The 18330-nt window shown below is 46.5% G+C and overlaps 1 long non-coding RNA gene across 1 annotated transcript; it reads right to left on the bottom strand.

The window, feature by feature from the left end:
- Nucleotides 1-1990: 1990 nt before the first annotated feature.
- LOC118213907 lies at nt 1991-17568 on the bottom strand. Its single transcript, XR_004762546.1, has 5 exons — nt 17381-17568; nt 16223-16307; nt 7810-7997; nt 5190-5314; nt 1991-2115 (listed from the first exon to the last, which is right to left on the bottom strand). It is a non-coding gene; the product is annotated as an uncharacterized LOC118213907 (long non-coding RNA).
- Between the last annotated feature and the right edge of the window lie 762 nt (nt 17569-18330).

Raw genomic sequence — 18330 nt, 5'->3', positions numbered from 1 at the left:
AGTGGCGGCAGGGTGTTAGTGCTGCCAGGGTGTTAGTGGCGGCAGGGCGTTAGTGCTGCCAGGAAGTTAGTGCTGCCAGAGTATTAGTGCTGCCAGTGTGTTGGTGGCAGCAGGGTGTTAGTGCTGCCAGGGTGTTAGTGGCGGCAGGGCGTTAGTGCTGCCAGGGTGTTAGTGGCAGCAGGGTGTTAGTGCTGCCAGTGTGTTAGTGGCGGCAGGGTGTTAGTGCTGCCAGGGTGCTAGTGGCGGCAGGGTGTCAGTGCTGCCTGGGTGAGCTGAGATCTTAATACCGTGAGCTTTTCTGACTGATTGCACCGCTTGCTCTGCGGCCACCCTCTGGCTCAATCAGAGAAGCCATTTAACATCATCAGAAACGCGTTCACATATCAAATGTGTCCCTTCATTTCACCTGACATGGGCACATGAAAGGATATTAAATATTAATCTTCTCAGCGCCCTGTTCTGTCATTCTAACAACTCTGAGAATAACAGGTCTGACCGTACAGCACTAGCCTGTTATGGATTATAAATGGAAGTAGCTGTGGCAGTGTGGTAGGATAATGTGATGTTATAGAGGTAACTATGATTATTTTGTCCTTTACTAGAGGAAAATGTGCAGCATTGGCATGAGTATCCACTTATGGGACATGTATATCCAGCACTTCTGAGGAGGGTGTTAAAAATCTGAATGCCCCCCCCCCCAACCCTCCATGGTACAGCACATCCATAAGTACACTCTCACACAAGAATCCATTACAATGTATTAAACAGAGCTGGCAATATTTTATCACAAATCTAAGCATTATGAGCATTATTATGCCTCTTTTACATTTAAAAATGCATTCATAAACACGACCAGGTCAAAACCTAGTATATGGCTGGACCGGACGACCAATGGTGTCACTTCATAACTCGGCTGACCAATGACCTGGATGTGGAGATAATTTAGGGGATGTGAGGCTGGATGAGCTGTTTTAGGGGATGTGGGGCTGGATGTGGAGATGTTTTTTGGGGATGTGGGGCTGGATGTGGAGATAATTTAGGGGATGTGAGGCTGAATGAGCTGTTTTAGGGGATGTGGGACTGGATGTGGAGATGTTTTAGGGGATGTGGGGCTGGATGTGGAGATGTTTTAGGGGATGTGGGGCTGGATGTGGAGATGTTTTAGGGGATGTGGGGCTGGATGTGGAGATGTTTTAGGGGATGTGGGGCTGGATGTGGAGATGTTTTAGGGGATGTGGGGCTGGATGTGGAGATGCTTTAGGGGATGTGGGGCTGGATCTGGAGATGTTTTAGGGGATGTGGGGCTGGATGTGGAGATGTTTTAGGGGATGTGGGGCTGGATGTGGAGATGTTTTAGGGGATGTGGGGCTGGATGTGAAGATGCTTTAGGGGATGTGGGGCTGGATCTGGAGATGTTTTAGGGGATGTGGGGCTGGATGTGGAGATGTTTTAGGGGATGTGGGGCTGGATGTGGAGATGTTTTAGGGATGTGGGGCTGGATGTGAAGATGCTTTAGGGGATGTGGGGCTGGATCTGGAGATGTTTTAGGGGATGTGGGGCTGGATGTGGAGATGTTTTAGGGGATGTGGGGCTGGATGTGGAGATGCTTTAGGGGATGTGGGGCTGGATCTGGAGATGTTTTAGGGGATGTGGGGCTGGATGTGGAGATGTTTTAGGGGATGTGGGGCTGGATGTGGAGATGTTTTAGGGGATGTGGGGCTGGATGTGAAGATGCTTTAGGGGATGTGGGGCTGGATGTGGAGATGTTTTAGGGGATGTGGGGCTGGATGTGGAGATGTTTTAGGGGATGTGGGGCTGGATGTGGAGATGCTTTAGGGGATGTGGGGCTGGATGTGGAGATGTTTTAGGGGATGTATGTCTCATTAGCGCAGTTCTGCTGCAGGCATGTTCAGGGATCGTTAATATGAGCTCAGAGCCCCGCCCTCGTTTCACCTGGAGGAGCCCCCCCCCCCCCCCCCCGAGCCTGAATCCTGTAGGTGCCGATGGGACTCCACTCCTCTGAAGTTAAATGACGTGTCTCCTCAGGTTCACCTCCGCCCCAGGTGCTCAGGTGCTCAGGTGCTCCAGGTCACCTTGGAAGGGGAGCAGCGTTCCCTGTAGAGACGAGAGACACCTTCTCAAGATGGCTGCTGTCCAACAGATCTTCTCTCTCTCTATTATAAATTGGCACCGAGACAGAAATAGAAACTCAGACTCTCTTTATTTAGACGCCCCAGCAGGAACGTCTAATTGTGACGATTATTTATCTCTGGAAGTTACTGACATTCTACCCACGGGCGATGCTGAAAAAGGGGCATCTAACCAGGGTGCAAAAATGAAAAATGAAATTCAAAACCTGAAAAGAGCCTCAGAGAAAGACATTAAGGGGATTTTTACACTTTGAAACAAGTTGTGAAATCTAGATTTGGAAAAAGGCACGTTTGCTCCACAGATGTTTTTATTGTCTTGTGAAACAGTTTGCACTGAAAGCATATTTTCTTGTAGATTTCCATGCCACACTGGCCTTAAACTTTTCTCACCTAATTGACCACCCAGTGTTTCCTTCAGCTAAAGACAGCAGAAGGCTTATGGGACACAGTGCACTAGAGAACAGTGCCCTTTGGCATGCCCTGTGTTTATATAAAAACTGAGAGTCAACAGTTTTGGAAAAGCAGCGTGTGATTTTGTGGCCAGTGATGGAGCTTCGTTCGCAGGTGAAGCTGCAGTTCTCCATTCAGGAGGCAGACGGGTGGAGAACGTGGTTCAGGCGGCCTGTCTGAACTCCACCTCCGGCAGCTGCCAAGACAGGGGTCTGGATTCGGTCACAGGTGCCAGAGAGCACCCACAAAGTTGGCCCTCCTCGCTCCTCAATGCAAGTCCAAATATTTTCATTAGAGCCCCTAATCACTGCCCCATTTGGTTATTTGATGAGGGGGAGAGATTAATTAGGAGGCCCTTCCCCTCGACAGAGCCAGCACCTCTCCTCCCGCTGTGTCTGAACACACTTAGCCTCGCTGACAGACAAGTCACGACAGCCTCTCTGGATAGCTTCCTTCCATACGACATTCTGCACACCTCTGATACACCAGCACCTCAACACTCCTACAGCCTCAACACTCCTATAGGCTCAACACTCTTACAGCCTCAACACTCCTACAGGCTCAACACTCCTATAGCCTCAACACTCCTACAGCCTCAACACACCAACCAACAGCACCAACAAAGTGCCAAGGGCTCTGATTCCTGCAGCACAGGGTTCAGCAGCACACTGTCTGTGCAGCAGCACACTGTCTGTGCAGCAGCACACTGTCTGTGCCACAGTACACTGTCTGTGCCACAGTACACTGTCTGTGCAGCAGCACACTGTCTGTGCCACAGTACACTGTCTGTGCAGCAGAACACTGTCTGTGCAGCAGTACTGTCTGTGCAGTACACTGTCTGTGCAGCAGTACTGTCTGTGCAGCAGCACACTGTCTGTGCCACAGTACACTGTCTGTGCAGCAGTACACTGTCTGTGCAGCAGTACTGTCTGTGCCACAGTACACTGTCTGTGCAGCACACTGTCTGTGCAGCAGTACTGTCTGTGCAGTACACTGTCTGTGCAGCAGTACTGTCTGTGCCGCAGTACTGTCTGTGCAGCAGTACTGTCTGTGCCGCAGTACTGTCTGTGCAGCAGCACACTTTCTGTGCCACAGTACACTGTCTGTGCAGCACACTGTCTGTGCAGCAGCACTGTCTGTGCAGCACACTGTCTGTGAAGCCCCTTTTACAATGACCGAGGCTACCGCTGTTAGCATCGGATAACCTGCTCGCTGGTAAGGCTTTCACAGAACGAGCTGGACATTTGTCAGAAACTCCATTACAGTTCAAGTGAAGTCCCCCAGTTTCCCAGCATGCCCCTCTCTGCAGTGTGCCAGCTCAGCGTGCTCCTGCTGGATGTCGAGAGCTGAAGCCAAGGCTATAATAACAGGGCTGCAGCGTGCGTCGCTGAAATGCTTCCCCGCTTACGAGAGATTAGCGGGCGCTCTCCACCTGCTCCAGAGCCTCAGCGCTGGCATCGGGCACCACCACATCACCCCAGAGGGCAGACTGCGCCCGCCACATCTGTGTGGCATGTCCTGCTTCTCAATCACATCCTCCCCGCCACATCTGTGTGGCATGTCCTGCTTCTCAATCACATCCTCCCCGCCACATCTGTGTGGCACGTCCTGCTTCTCAATCACATCCTCCCCGCCACATCTGTGTGGCATGTCCTGCTTCTCAATCACATCCTCCCCGCCACATCTGTGTGGCACGTCCTGCTTCTCAATCACATCCTCCCCGCCACATCTGTGTGGCACGTCCTGCTTCTCAATCACATCCTCCCCGCCACATCTGTGTGGCACGTCCTGCTTCTCAATCACATCCTCCCCACCACATCTGTGTGGCACGTCCTGCTTCTCAATCACATCCTCCCCGCCACATCTGTGTGGCACGTCCTGCTTCTCAATCACATCCTCCCCGCCACATCTGTGTGGCACGTCCTGCTGCTCAATCACGTCTCCCCATCGCAAAGCCTGCGGATTTCACAGTGAGATCCCCGTGTGTGCTGGGGCAGAGAGGGGCTGAGCAGCAGAGCAGAAATACCACAATCTACTGCATAAACAGCATTATAAATATACATATATACATACATACATACATACATATATATATATATATATATACACACAAACACCATTATTTACATCTCTCTCCATTTGCCTCTACTTTCTGAAGCACTTTTTACTGTACTGTTGGAAGTGTAAAGTATAAATTCATAAATAATAATACAGTTATATTATTAATAACACAATAATTATTGTTATGATGGATCATAGACTGAGAAGCTTAAAGTGTTACTAGGAAAGTGCATCCTTTGCATTTCAAAGAACTAACAACAATTTATTTAGTTTTCCAGTGCTTGATTATCAAATGAGTAAGGGATAAAGTTGGACATGTTGGATGTTAAGTCATTTCATAAATATTTCATCTACAGGACCAATTAATTGGTAAAATGTGAGACATAAAGCATACATTTAATAAAATAAACATTTATAGAAATGGGATTTCAGATACTGCAATTGCCACAAAAAGGAAAAAGCTAGGCTTTCCTTCTGCTGGTAAATAAATTGCTGTTAAAAATAAAGACTGAAGGCAGATTCAGGAACCTGTGGTTCAGCGGCCAGTGCAGCTTTCAGTGACTCTGATGAGGTGTTCTGGAGAGACAGGCTGCCTGGGGGTGGGAGAGGCTCCTGTTCCATGGCTGGCCTGCCATGCTGGAGCAGAAGCTCAGCTGCACCTCAGATAGAGGGGAGAGAGCGGAACTAAGGAACGAGTGCTCAGGTACGCACTGGGGAGGGAAAGGAGGTCAAAATGTACCCAGAGACATGGCTAATTTATTTATAAATATACAATTCACTGCCTCAGCTGGAGATACAGGATGGTGCCTCAATGTTCAGGATTGTGTTAAACACACAGCACTGCTGGTCTAAAACCAGCTTTAAACACACAGTACTGCCGGCTTAAAACCAGCTTTAAACACACTGTACTGCTGGCCTAAAACCAGCGTTAAACACTGTACTGCTGGCCTAAAACCAGCTTTAAACTCACAGCACTGCTGGCCTAAAACCAGCTTTAAACACACTGTACTGCTGGCCTAAAACCAGCTTTAAACACACTGCACTGCTGGCCTAAAACCAGCTTTAAACACACTGCACTGCTGGCCTAAAACCAGCTTTAAACACACAGTACTGCTGGCCTGAAACCAGCTTTAAACACACTGTACTGCTGGCCTAAAACCAGCTTTAAACACACTGCACTGCTGGCCTGAAACCAGCTTTAAACACACTGTACTGCTGGCCTGAAACCAGCTTTAAACACACTGCACTGCTGGCCTAAAACCAGCTTTAAACACACTGCACTGCTGGCAGCTCAGGCCTCAGGCAGCTAAGGGCTCAGACGGCTCAGGCAGCTCCGGGCTCAGGCCTCAGGCAGCTCCAGGCTCAGGCCTCAGGTAGCTCTGGGCTCAGGCCTCAGGCAGCTCCGGGCTCAGGCCTCAGGGTCGCGCAGCTGGGAATGCACCTCTGTCGGAGCTCCGCGCTGGCGGCTGAAAGGCCGGTCCAGCCCCACTGGCCACTGACATGCCAGGAATGCGGCCTCTTGTACGGGGGCATTCCAGAGTGCGCTGGGGCTGATCCGGGGGCTTCAGAATAGGCCTTTCCACCCCTGTCCCATGTCCTGAACCTGCTCCCTACACCCGGAATCACAATGGGCACCGTGGGAGGAGGACATGACAGGGGGGCGGTGCCCCATATGTAAAATGTCTTCCTGTCAGCCTCCCCCCGAAACACCTGTCAATCAGCCACAGCCTAGATGCCCTGATGAAGAGGGGGGCAGAATGAGGGTGTGTGTGTGAGTGTGTATATATAGTGTGTGTGCCTTTGTACAGTATATAGTTTGTGTGTGTGTGTGTGTATATATAGTGTGTGTGTTTGTATATAGTGTGTGTGTGTGTGTGTGCGTGCGTGTGTTTGTACAGTATATAGTTTGTGTGTGTGTGTGTGTGTGTTTGTACAGTATATATAGCGAGTGTGTGTGTGTGCGCATATGTGTTTGTACAGTATATATAGCGTGTGTGTGTGCGTGTGTTTGTACAATATATATAGCGTGTGTGTGTGTGTATATATAGTGTGTGTGAGTTTGTATATAGTGTGTGTGTGTGCGTGTATATGTAGTGTGTGTGTGTTTGTATATAGTGTGTGCGTGTGTGTGCGTGTGTTTGTACAGTATATATAGCGTGTGTGTGTGCGTGTGTTTGTACAATATATATAGTGTGTGTGTGTGTGTGTGTGTGTGTATATATAGTGTGTGTGAGTTTGTATATAGTGTGTGTGTGTGCGTGTATATGTAGTGTGTGTGTGTTTGTATATAGTGTGTGCGTGTGTGTGCTTGTACAGTATATATTACATTACATTACATTACAGGCATTTAGCAGACGCTCTTATCCAGAGCGACTTACACAACTTTTACATAGCATTTTACATTGTATCCATTTATACAGCTGGATATATACTGAAGCAATTTTGGTTAAGTACCTTGCTCAAGGGTACAACGGCAGTGTCCTTACCCGGGAATCGAACCTGCGACCTTTCGGTTACAAGCCCAGTTCCTTACCCACTGTGCTACACTCCGTCCCATAGCATGTGTGTGTGTGTTTGTATATAGTGTGTGTGCGTGTGTGTTTGTACAGTATATATAGTGTGTGTGTGTGTGTGTGTGTTTGTACAGTATATATAGCGTGTGTGTGTGTATAGTGAGTGAGGGGGGGATCTCAGGGGGGTTCTGACGGGGGTTCTGAGGGGGGTCTGATTCGGCCAGTGTTCCTGGCGCTCATGCTAAGGCTCACTCCTCAGGGGACCTGATTCGGGTGGCAGCCCCACTTCACCCGTCCCAGCCCCAGTCAGGACATCCTCTCCCTCTCCACAGGTGCACCTCCACCAAAACAAACAAGCCCGTGGAGTCCCCCGAAAAGAAACCCCCCTGCTGCCAGAATCAAACTGGACAGCAGGACAATAGTGCCTGAGGCCGTCGGACAGGGGAATTAGCTGCTAATTTGTCTGATGTCCCCTCAGGACGGGGGCATTATCCCATAAGCCTATTTCGGCCTGGTGATGACCCAACCCTAACCCTAACTCTACGCCCTAACCCTAATGCCAACCTTAACCCAACTCTAACCCAACCCTCAGAGAGATTGCGCCCCAGCTGAGCGCTGCCCGGGGCGATGGCTACCTGTCGCCGGTGCGTTCTCACGCGTGAGTGACAGGTTCCCGCGGTGCGTCACTCACTCGGGACCCGTCCAACACCCCCCCCAGGTGCGGGCGGACAGGCTGAATGCCAGCAGAGGACCGCCTCTTTCCCGCCTCGCACCGTCAGCAGGCTCCGGAACCTTCCGCAGACCAATGACAGGATGGGCGGGGCTAGGAGGCATGTGGGGGGGGGATAAAGGAAGAGAGGGAAAGTGAGACACAGGGAGCGGATGAATGGAGCGGGCAGCGTTAGGCCTGGGGGGGGGGCGGCGTGCGGATAATGGCACTTGGCGGGTTGGCTCTGCTCGCCTGATGCCACAATGGCGCCTTTGACAGCTGAGAGAAGAGCCGCATTGTGGCGGCCCGTCACCGACTCGCACGGCGTTGTGAACGCTCCGCATAGCTGCCATTCCTGCTGCCGCCCCCTCCCTGGACACACAGCCCAGCAGGAATTCCTCCCGCATTCCCATTCAGCGCACGCTGGGCTGCCGACTCACACCGCAGCCAATCAAACGGCAGGAACGTTCTCCCACAAATACAAGCTCCCAGGCCAGCCTCATTGAGCAAAAACAGGCAGATAATATGCCCCTTACTGTACTTTTGAAAGATTCAATTTTATTCTTTTTCTGCATCAAGAATCAAAAAAAAAGATGGCCCTTGGATTTAGCCAGCCCTGATCCAAAATAAATTCTAAAGGTGATAACCTGCATTTCAGTATTTGATCTAAGGGACATTGAGAAACATACAAATGCTAACAGGGGTGGCAACATGTCAAGGGGCTAGCTTCACATGAGCACATGCTAAGCTAAAGCTGTCATAAGGCTCCATGCTGGCTTGAGTAGAGTATCATGGTTAGGGACCTGCTATTGCGATTCAAAAGTTAGAGGTTCCGTTGTATTAGTTATTGGCATTCAGTAGATGCCCTTATTCAGGGTGACTCACAAAAACTTGTCCTTTTTCTAGTGTAGTGTGCATTTATACAGTGGGATAAATACTGAAGTAATTCAGGCTAACTATCATGCCCGGTATGCTACAGTACTGCCATCGTACCTGGGAGCACCGCACATCACCCAAGCTGCTTCAGTGAGATATCCAGCTGTAAATGGGCTGAATGTTAGGACTGTGAGCTGTGTAAATGGGGTGAATGTAGGGACTGTGAGCTGTGTAAATGGGGTGAATGTAGGGACTGTGAGCTGTGTAAATGGGCTGAATGTTAGGACTGTGAGCTGTGTAAATGGGGTGAATGTAGGGACTGTGAGCTGTGTAAATGGGGTGAATGTAGGGACTGTGAGCTGTGTAAATGGGCTGAATGTTAGGACTGTGAGCTGTGTAAATGGGCTGAATGTTAGGACTGTGAGCTGTGTAAATGGGCTGAATGTTAGGACTGTGAGCTGTGTAAATGGGGTGAATGTTAGGACTGTGAGCTGTGTAAATGAGCTGAATGTTAGGACTGTGAGCTGTGTAAATTGCTCTGGATTAGAGTGTGTGTGAAATCTGAAATTATCTGACTATACCACTCAAACCATAGGGTTCAGGGCTTTACATTGAGCTGATTGCAGTTATCTGTTCATTTGCTCACGGCTGTTTGCCAAGGCCCAGAAAGGTTTTTATCTGGAAATTTAATTTCAATTAATTGTGGATAGTTTTATATTGGAAAGATACTAGACCTGTACCATCCTTTGTGAGGATAATTGAATATCCTTCTCACTGAGAGAAGTTGTACTTCAGATGCTGATTGTGTTTACAGCAGTGTAGCTGAAATTAGACTGGAGGAGCCTCTTGAGGAGATGAGCAGCGATGGCTGAAAGCCGCCTAGACGCAGCCTGGTAGTGCTGAAGCTACAGGAGCAACATGGCCCCTGGCGCAGTGCCTCACTTCAGCTCAAATAAATCCTCCTTCTCAAAAAGCTTAAAATCTGCCTCAATGATTTTAGTTTCATATAAAATAATGTTGAGGTTTCTGAAAGATTTCAAAAGGTTGGATATATCTTAATGTAACTTGCAAGTACATACAATGCAGAAGACAAGTTCTTATGCAACAAACAATATGTAACCACAACCTCGTCTATACGAGCCCCAAATGTTTGCAATATCATACAGAAGCACTGCTGCAACAGGAAGAGCTTGCTGGTTTTTTCTTTTTTTAAATTTATTTACTGCAGAAGCAGGCACTTATTGGATACGGTTGCCACTCATACATGTGTACAGTGCAGATTGTCAAGATAAATGCTTTGGGAACGCTTGGTCTTTGACTTAGACCCAGTCTTGTGGAAGACCAGTGTCAAAGAACAGCCAGAAGACTAAGAGCCGTAATTATTACCCATCAGTAATTCTTCAGCATCTGGGTGTTCCTCAGCACCTGAAGGCAAAAGGTAACAGTGGGGCTGTAATACAGACATGGACTGCACTGATGAAGGAGGAAGAACCATCTGGAGAACAGAGACAGGAAAAACAAACACAGGCCCCAAAGCTACACCAGCGGAAAGCCTCTCAGTCAGCCTTCTGTTTTTCATACATCCAAAGAGTGTTACCTGAAGACAAAGTCATCTAAAACTGCGCGGGAGATAATTCTGCGCTTACATAAACACGCGCCCCAAAGCAGGAAATTATCTTTATGGTATCGCCTCACTATATGGTTTTCATCTGCGATGTGCAATTACTGTGAACATCAAACTTACAGGATCTCGCCAAACTGTCCCCCCTCCCCCTCCAATTTACTGTTAAGAGTCCTCTTCCCCAGGTACTGTACACTAATGTAGAGGGATATGAACATTCACAGCCCATTAAATCTTAGGGGACCCAGGGGGAGCACTTGGAACCGGTTAACTCCATCTAATCAAATGTATCACCTATTGCTGTGGGAATGCTATTAACAAAAGGAATTAGCCGTTTTTCTGGGAACCCACTTGGGAATGTCTCCAGCGTGTACCTTGTGGGTGTGTAAATGCATAAGTGAGTTTTTATCGGCAGTGAAGCTGATGCAAATTAAAGCTCCTCTGTGCTCGCGGAGCAGTGAGCTAGCGCAGGCTAATGATGAGCTAGTGGCTCCATGCTGTGAGCTCCACACAGGACATTAGCAGAGGGGGGATGGAGCCGGTGGAAAGCGGGTGAGGTCATTCAGCTTGCTTCAGTTACCAGTGAAAACCTCTGCCTCACTGCCCCTGAAACATGCACCAGTCCAGGCTCCATTTACTGCACATGCTCCCTGCACACACTCCCTGCTCCCTGCACACTCTCCCTGCACACACTCCCTGCTCCCTGCACATGCTCCCTGCACACTCTCCCTGCACACACTCCCTGCTCCCTGCACAAGCTCCCTGCACACACTCCCTGCTCCCTGCACATGCTCCCTGCACACGCTCCCTGCACACACTCCCTGTTGCAGATTTCACAGCCTCCAGACAACTTGGACGTGGTTTTCCCGGGAAAGAGCTCTGCAGCTCCCACATGGCATTCCCAAATAAGGCGTCAAGACGAGGAGGCCCTGACGCTTCAGATGACTCAACGATCCAGGAATTAGAGCAACATGAAGTGCAGCAGCACCCACACAGGAAACCAGCCCATTTCCCCCAGAACATCCACATGCAGACTGGACAGAGAGAAACCCATCCGTTTCCCCCAGAACATCCACATGCAGACTGGACAGAGAGAAACCCATCCGTTTCCCCCAGAACATCCACATGCAGACTGGACAGAGAGAAACCCATCCGTTTCCCCCAGAACATCCACATGCAGACTGGACAGAGAGAAACCCATCTGTTTCCCCCAGAACATCCACATGCAGACTGGACAGAGAGAAACCCATCCGTTTCCCCCAGAACATCCATATGCAGACTGGACAGAGAAACCAGCCCGTTTCCCCCAGAACATCCACATGCAGACTGGACAGAGAAACCAGCCTGTTTCCCCCAGAACATCCACATGCAGACTGGACAGAGAGAAACCAGCCCGTTTCCCCCAGAACATCCACATGCAGACAGAGGACAGAGAGAAACCAGCCCGTTTCCCCCAGAACATCCACATGCAGACTGGACAGAGAGAAACCAGCCCGTTTCCCCCAGAACATCCACATGCAGACAGAGGACAGAGAGAAACCCGTCCGTTTCCCCCAGAACATCCACATGCAGACAGAGGACAGAGAGAAACCCGCCCATTTCCTCTCAGAACATCCACATGCAGACATAGGACAGAGAGAAACCAGTCTGTTTCCCCCAGAACATCCACATGCAGACAGAGGACAGAGAGAAACCAGCCCGTTTCCCCCAGAACATCCACATGCAGACCGGACATGGAGAAACCAGCCCGTTTCCACCAGAACATCCACATGCAGACTGGACAGAGACAGCAGCACACTATTTCAGCCAGGGGCCTGGACTACTTTAGATACTCTACAATGGAACTGACACGTTATCATCAACATTACATGCAAACTGAAAGAAAACTTCCAAATTAACAAATATACATGTCCATATCAATTTAGCTGATATATATTAAATGCTATTGAATGTAAACACAAACACAGGGTGGTAAGCACATGAATTGAATTACATCAGCACTCACATAAGCAGACCTCCTTCACTGCATTTGAGGGGCCATTCTCATAAAACAGGTGGGCCTGCTGCAGTGGTATGCATACTGAACAGCTGAACTCTAATTAAGCCCATAAATTTTGGCCACTTTTTAGCTCTTTATTAAAATCTGACGAGCATGCCTAGCATAGCTGAGTGTGTATAAAACAGGGAATAAGAGATATGAGGAATAATATTTCAGTGGAAAAACACTGGGTCACTGAGGAACCCAGGCGGAGGTAAAAGGAAGCGTCTTTATGACCTCATTAACATACACCCCCACATCATGCACACACAGCTATTTCCTGTCTACCACCAGGGGGCACTCTTGACAGCCTCCTCCAAACCAAGCCCACCACAAGGGGAACAATTAACTCAATCCTGAAATAGTGTCAAAATGATCCCGGGAAAATCTAATTAAAATCAATATTTTAATTTAATTTTATGTTTGGTCTTTATCGCCACAATTATCCCTGCAAGATAATTCAGCCATAAAACAGAGAGACAGCTCAAGTTGCTCCCAGGTGCATTAGACTGCCTTTTTGTTCAGGACACCCCACATAGCGTGAGATCACATTTTTTACAGTCTCAGCCAAAAACTGTCCCATGTGCATACCCCCCCCCACCCCTCCCCCAGCCCACCCATTCAGGCTCAAAGGATAGCCACTACAGCTCAAACTCTGATTTTCCAATGAGGGTCTTTTCCATTAACCAGAGAAAACCTCATAATCAGAAGCACTGAACTGAGCCCAGTGTAACTGAACAGTTCAGACAGAAACCTGCACTGAACACAGAGCTTGGTGGGCTCCCTCTCTGACAGAGAACAGCTACACTGGAAAGGCATGGATATGTCAGTACCAGTAGACTTCTGGATAAAATACTAACAAATATACCACATCCCTTTCCCGAGTCACGTTCAGAGCTCAGACTCTTATAGGGCTGCTCTGTGTTAGCTCAGACTCTTATAGGGCTGCTCTATGTGAGCTCAGACTCTCATAGGGCTGTTCTGTGTGAGCTCAGACTCTTATAGGGGCGACATAGCTAACGAGGTAAGAGTGGTTGTCTGGCAGTCGGAGGGTTGCCGGTTTGATCCCCGCCCTGGGCATGTCGAAGTGTCCCTGAGCAAGACACCTAACCCCTAACTGCTCTGGTGAATGAGAGGCATCAACTGTAAAGCGCTTTGGATAAAAGCGCTATATAAATGCAGTCCATTTACCATTTACCATCAATAGGGTTGCTCTGTGTGAGCTCAGACTCTTCTAGGGCTGCTCTATTTGAACTCAGACTCTTCTAGGGCTGCTCTATTTGAACTCAGACTCTTCTAGGGCTGCTCTATTTGAACTCAGACTCTTACAGGGCTGATCTATGTGAGCTCAGACTGTAAACCGAGCGAGCTGACCACAGCACACACTGGACGGGGCCACAGAGCCCGGGGCCACAGCACACACTGGACGGGGCCACAGAGCCCGGGGCCACAGCACACACTGGACGGGACCATAGGGCCCCGGGGCCACAGCACACACCAAGCAAGCTGGCCATAGACCCCGAGGCCCCAGCACACACTGGACGGGGCCATAGGGCCCCGGGGCCACAGCACACACTGGGCAGGGCCACACAAAGCATGGTTTCTCTCACAGCCCCTGGATCGGCCCTCATTCATTTCCACTGACAGCTTCCTGAAAACAATGAAATTGAATCGGACCAATTATTCTTAACTTGGGGGGGGGGGGGGGGGTATGGGGTGAGATGGGAGGGTAAGAGGGGGATTTTTCTCTGAGGTATACATTAGTCAAGGCTCAGATCAATTTATTTATTAAAGAGAAAAATCCAGAATGGTGAAGACTGATTGTCGTCATACGGACTGAACACAGGGAAGCTCGGCACGCCCTCCCGGGCCGCAGAAAGCACAATCTTTTACCATTCAGAGGGTTTCCTTGACAACCACCATGAAATATTAATTCTTAAAACACTGTGTATAAAACTGCATGTTTTTGTCTACTGTTAAATACTGAAAGTACTGTCACCAAACATGGAAATTAAATTTGAATGCCATACAGCATTAGAGTGTGTTCTATAAGCGCAAGGACTAATTGAGAGACGGCCAATCAGATGATCTTATTCATTTGAGAACACACTTCATTGGAACGGGAGCTGTCTGCTTCTCTCCCAACAGTCATTTCAAGGGTCACATGACAGACGCAGCCTGGAAGGGGGACCTTATTTCAAATGAGAAGCTGCAAATAATTGGCTTTTAACCCACAGAAATGTATTTTTATATGGAAATAACAATCTGACTAATTTAACGGTTCTTTTCCCCTCCAAGAATACATAGTCTTTGCCCATTTTAATCAGCAGAAAATTTATCTGAAACATTAATTAGATTCACATTTTCACAGAACCCTCAGGCCCACAAGGTGCGAAATAAACCTAAAATATTCATATTCCAATTAAATGTGCTCAAATGAATGTAATAAATATCATCTGACAATATTATTATCGGTTGATATAAAACCCAAGCTGTTCATTCATCTTAAGTGCTCCAGAGTTTATTTTCCAGTTTCAAAGTTCATAACGGAAGCTTTCCCTGACTCCTGTGTTGAGTACCATCAGAGAGCTACAAGGAATCTCCCACCCTGTCCAACTTTTGGAAAACATCCTTTCACAACATTTAACCACTCAGATGTGTCCTCCCAAGTATTTTCACCTGGCAACATACATATCTTAAGAAGCTGTATTTAGCAGCAGGTGCAATTCTACAGAACAGCAAAATATTTAGAATGGAAAAAGTCAGCATTCATCACAAGCCAGAAATGTGATGTGAGGGCCTGGATATCTGATTGGTTAAGCCAGGCAAATTTAAGAGCATAGAATAAACTCAAGGTGGTCACTAAGCGAGCAGACTTCATTTAACTGCTAAATAAAGCCTAGAGTGTGTTAACTGCACTTCATACCTTCTCTGGCACAGACATAAAGCTGCCGCACATTCATCCAGTCTTTAGCATTGTAATCATTATAAAAGACTGGTGCATTATGGGCCTGTTTCATCTGTCATTTTTCTAGTTTAATTGCACTGGCCATTTGCTAGTGACTTCCTGTGGTGCCCCTCAGTCACTCATTTGCATGTAAAATATGCCACTGAAGAGACATAAATGAACAGCAATGAAAATGTTGTAATTTCCACAAACCTGAGTACCAAGAGACAGGATAATTACATCAGTAATAGGAGATGCTGAGATGCTGGTAATTCTGAGATTTGATTGCTTTCATTGTTATCTCCTGCAGCCCTGTGGATGTGTTACATGGGAACATCTGGAAATTGGAGGATCATTTATGGATCACCACCTCCTTCTCATTCTGTTTCTTTTTAAATGCGAGGAGATAGGGAAAGAAAGAAAGCAAGAGAAAGAGAGAGGGAGAGACAGAAAGGGAGAGAGAGGGAGAAGGAGAGAGAGGGTGAAAAGAGAGAGAGAAGCCTTCTGTAGCCTTCTCTAAGATGAAAGTGTAACTACCATTAAAGAGCTTCTCTGTTAAGGAGATTGAGACTTTCAGGTGAGGGAAGTGTTTTCACAGATTTGACCACAGAAAAAGGCAAAATGAGAGAATTGACCCATTACTATTACCGCATAAGTTTTAAGTCATTTTTAAAATTACATATTCAAAAAAATACAAACATTTCACTAAAGTATATCCATGGCTTTGGTTTCTCAGACATGACAAGGATAAGAAAAAATACTAAAAAAAAAAGAGTGTGTTTTTCCTGAAATTTTGGAGACACAACAGTTTGCCTAAATACTGAGACAATCTCTGGCTCAGTCACATACATACTCACAGTCATATACCGTCTCCACATGGAGATCGATTAGCTCTGAGCAGCTGGGACACAGATCATCTGGTCTGTGTATGTCCAAGGTGGGCTGAAAATGGGCACAGATAAAAATTAATTAATAAACTTTAAAATGTATTAAAATTTAGTGAAAAAATCCAAAATTTTAAAATTTATTTTTACCATTGAATGATTGTAGACTGAAATACATTTAATAAATATGATGAAATGAATGGGAAACTATGTGTTTTGAGACATTTGATGAAAAACCCATTTTACAAAAAATCTGAAAAAAGTGAAATCTGAAATAAATTGAAAATACATTTATAAAGATAACCCTGCATTACCAGAAAATCTGGAAAAGACAAAAGCCGATTGTGCAAGATGAGGAAAATACAGAAAAATTAGAAATGTGTAATTTTTCCATCCAGCTGAATTCAACATAATTTTAGTTTAACAAGAAACAAATTTGAATAGAAATGTGGATCTGTACAGTGGCTGATGCTCAGGGAGAAATATATGGCTCGTAATCTTTATAATATAATTCCAAAATGACTTGTGATGGCACTGTCTATATTCCTGACCACATTTCTTTCATATTTTAAACACCCAAAGTCTGGGGTCTCATTCTGACTGTAACAGCAGGGAAAGAGAAATTAAATAATTAAAATTAAATTCAGTCACTGAAGAGCTAATCCCAGCTCACACACCCTTCTGAATGAATAATTACTCCTGAGTTCAGCACTGTCTATTTTCATTTCAAATGTCTAATTGCAAAACAATTACCCTCCCCTCACAGAATCCATGTGCAAATTTCATATTAAATTACAGCAAATGTATCACATTATATTCAACTATTTTTAATTGAACTGATATTAGTTAACTTAAGTAGCGAAACAATATTTATATATACGTATATTAGACACACACATGCATACAGTAGAATTAATATAACGTTAATATAACATTAATGGTGTAAGTCTATGTCTTACTGTAAAATTGTATCATACATTATATCTCATCCAAGATGAGAGAATAAAGTGCTACATTAATTAATGTGTACTGCATAACAGCACATTATATGATACAAAAACCCTTGTAGTACAGCATCACTTTGGAAGGACAACAGAAGAAATGATAGGACAAGAGGGAGTAAGCACTTACAATAAAAATAAATCACCATGAGCAGCACTGGGTCTCTGGGGCAAACCTTCCCAGATCCAGTAAGAAAGCCAATCACTGCAGCTCAGAGAAAATGGCCTCCTCACTGTGAACTGCTGTTCCACACTGCCATCTGCTGGGGTATACTTGCAACCGCAGTTTAGCTGTAGGGTGACGATGTAAACGACCAATCACAAGAACCTAATGAACAATAATTCAGTTTTTATTTTATTTTTTATTTTTTTGTTTTTTTCAAATAATAAAATTGTAAATGGGTAAAGTTAGCAGTCATTACTGTTCCTGCCCCCTAAGCTAGAGATTATAAATGAGCTGAACAAGCAAGCCGTACATCCAGCATCAGACACTTCCTGTGACAGAGTCATTAGCATGGGCCAGAAGTATCCCCCAAATACAACAAGTAATGTATGCAAATGCATTCCATAGATGTTAAAATAGCGAGCTAATCTCTGAGAAACATCTGAATAGGTACTTTTCATGTTTTAGAGCTGGGGTCCCCAATCTTATACAGAAAGGGCCAGTGTGGGTGCACACACCTGATTTTACTCATCAAGGTGCTTAGCAAAGGCTCTTGTGGTTGATTAGTAGAATCAGGTGTGTGCACCCACACTGGCCCTTTCTGGATAAGATTGGGGACCCCAGCTCTAAAACATGAAATGCACCTAATTAAGAAAACTTAACAGCTTGTTAAAATTAATGATGTCAGAAATAGCTGTGCATGCCATGAAGAATAAAATGTCTCCTCCATCTACTCTGGCTTGGAGGAAAAGCCTCCAAGCCAGAGTAGCAGATGACTGGGTTTCCACGGATGAAGTCAGATTTTCTGTCCTGCTCTTTTTACATGTGTTTGTTGGACAGAAGCACAGCCAAGAAATTCAAAGGAGTCTTCTTTTTTTTCTTTATATTTTCTGGTGATAGGTTTTTTTTTTTGTATT

The sequence above is a fragment of the Anguilla anguilla genome, chromosome 15 (assembly GCF_013347855.1).
Source record: "Anguilla anguilla isolate fAngAng1 chromosome 15, fAngAng1.pri, whole genome shotgun sequence".
Classification (NCBI taxonomy): Eukaryota; Metazoa; Chordata; class Actinopteri; order Anguilliformes; family Anguillidae; genus Anguilla; species Anguilla anguilla.
Note: the sequence above shows the minus strand (reverse complement) of the source record. Positions and strands in the feature narration are given on the sequence as shown.